This window comes from Balaenoptera physalus (assembly GCF_965194825.1).
Source record: "Balaenoptera physalus genome assembly, chromosome: 16".
Taxonomy (NCBI): Eukaryota; Metazoa; Chordata; class Mammalia; order Artiodactyla; family Balaenopteridae; genus Balaenoptera; species Balaenoptera physalus.
This window is the reverse complement of record NC_138898.1, coordinates 42,823,237-42,825,860: the sequence shown is the minus strand read 5'-3', so window position 1 is coordinate 42,825,860 and position 2,624 is coordinate 42,823,237. Positions and strand designations below refer to the sequence as shown.

Below are 2,624 nucleotides of genomic sequence, written 5' to 3'. Positions count from 1 at the left end.
GCTTTTGGACTATTGATTAAATTAGCAAAAAAAATAACTCATGGTATCAATCACTTTCTTAAGAACTTCAAAGTTCTTTACAAAAAAATCTCAACAGCCAATGACCTTTACTGAGTGGCTTCTATATTATAAAATAGTAGGAGCTTTGCCTTCAGGAAGTGTGCTGTCTAGAGGTTGTAAGGCATTAAACAAATAATCTAGTGAAAGTTATACTGTGACTGCAGTATAGACAAAATAATTACATCTATCTGGATGGATCAAGGAAGACCTCATGAAGGAGGTAAAACTAGGGCTGGTATTGAAAGATAGGAAGGTATTTAAGGAGAAAGCAAGAAAAACAGATACTGGCCATGGAGAGAAAATGGTGAACAAAGTCATGGAGGTTGGAAAACAGTCGCAGTGCTCCTCGATGCTGGCTTTGGTCAGAATCACTTGGGGAGGCTCTTTCTTAATTTAACCAGGCCGCAAAACAGACCTACTAAATTTAAATCTCCCAGGTTAAGTTTGAGTATTTATATACTTTTAATTCCAAAGGTGTTTCTGCTGAGGTTGAGTACCACTGATTTAGGAGGTGTTTGTGGAAAGGCCAACAGTCCAGCTGAAACACAGGGTCCATGAAGGAGATAAAGTTGGACACATTTTTTTTATGTCAGGCTTTGTTATATTGTGTTAAGTGTGTTAAATTCCAAGCTGAGAAGTCTTCATGATATTCTTTGGCAATGGTTGTTAAGCAGGTGCATAAATAATCAATACTTTAGGGACATTTTGTAGAAACAAAGAATATTGCATGAAGGATAAAGAAGGAGAAACTGGGTGTAAGAAGACAAGTTAGACGTCTATGCAGTATTCCAGGCAAGAGGAAATAAGAGCCTGAACAGTGAAATAGGGTTTTTAAAAAAGGTGTAATTCAAAAGATACAGGAAAGGTAGAATTTCTAGGAATTGGAAACTGAAGAAAGAATAAAAACTGAAGATAATTCTCAGCCTGAGTAAGTAAAATGTTGGTGAGGCAATTAATAATGATGGAAAATACTGGAAAAGCAAATGCCAGAGTATTTTGTACATAATGAGTTTGAATAGGTGACCATATGCACAGTACAGGTTTACACTGGCTGATTATTTTAGTAGTTCCGTCTTTGCCTTCCATAGTGACCCAATTTAGATGATAAATTATAATCACCGTAGGTTTAAAGTACTTTTATGTTACCCCTCTGGAAATGTCTACCAGGAAGTTGGAAATGAGAGTGTGGGGACAGATCTTTGGCATCAAGGAAGGGAATCCATATCTAACACCTTATTATTAAATTTGAGAGGATGGATGAGATCACCAACAGAACGCGAGCAGAGAAAGAGAGAAAAGAGACAAAGGAACACCTATGCTTTGTAGGGACAGAAGAGGGAAGAGGAATACAAAAACAAACAAACAAAAAAACCAGAGTCACAAAGGGGAAAGATCATTTTGAGAAGAAAATATAATGAAATCAAGGAACTAGAAACATTTTTAAAAGGAGGATGTCAAAAAGGTAGTCAGGAATATAGACTTGGAAGAGGAAACTGAATATGAAAAAAGAGGAGACCATCAAGGATTTTGAAGCAGTGTCAGCAGAGTAAGGAGGCAAAAACCTGTGTGATGTTGGCAGGATAATGAGAGATAAAGAAAACAGAAACAATGATTAAGTCTACTCTTTAAGAAGTTTGGAGGTGAAGGGATCTTGCTTGGTCGGTCATGTTGAGGATCAAGAGAAATAAAAAAGAAGTGAACGCCAGGAAGGATATTTACTGACCTCAGGAATGAGACAGAGTTAGGAATCTACAATGAGGACAGGGAGCATATTTAACAGAAGTGAAGAAAATTGAGATGCACAAGAGGTGTGGTCCAAGTCATGGCTGTGACTCTAAGATGACTGAAGTTAAAGGCTGTGACTGAGAAGCTGCAGCTTTGGAAGAGTCACCAGCGAGGAGGACACAATCACTCCGAGAGATGGAAAGGATTGGTATGCAGGTAAGGCTTACAAGACAAGCCCTAAGGAAGATGGGGAAATGTCCCAGAGATGAAGAAGAGGGAGAAGATGATGGAATTAGACGATGTCGATGTAAAACAAGAATTTCAAAAGAAAGGACTTTGAATCGTGGTGAAAAACCAAAGTCAAGAAGAGGTCTTTCAGGGGAAGGGAAAATTTTTTTGAAGCTCCCTACCTCTATTCCACACCCCTCCCCTTCCCTAGTTGCATCAAATAGTGACAGTAAGAGATGCAACAGGTAACAGGGAAGGTGTCATCCTCAGGGAACAGACGTCAATTAATTCAAGGTGGTGGAAAGAATGCTAAGAGAAATGTGAGTAGCATGGGAAGCTGGAACCCAAAAGTAAAAGACTGAAATGGGCTCAGTGGAAGCAGTTAGGATATGGGCCAGAGAGGAGGTCAAAACCTCAGATGGAAAGAGACACAAAGAAGAAAAGGAGAGCAGAGGAGGGCATTGCACCTAGGATTCTAGCAGATGATCACAGTTTAAAAGGATGTTGGTCATGAGAGGTCAGTGGAAACTTCTGTTCAAAATAGTATGGACATTCTGAACGGATGAAAGAAAAAGAACTAGAATAACCAAATTAACATTTCTCTATTCTTT

General features: G+C 38.8%; 1 protein-coding gene across 9 annotated transcripts in view; it reads right to left on the bottom strand.

The window, feature by feature from the left end:
* MACROD2 (mono-ADP ribosylhydrolase 2) overlaps positions 1-2,624 on the bottom strand; it is a 1,951,733-nt gene that overhangs the window by 1,639,256 nt on the left and 309,853 nt on the right. The window lies entirely within an intron of this gene.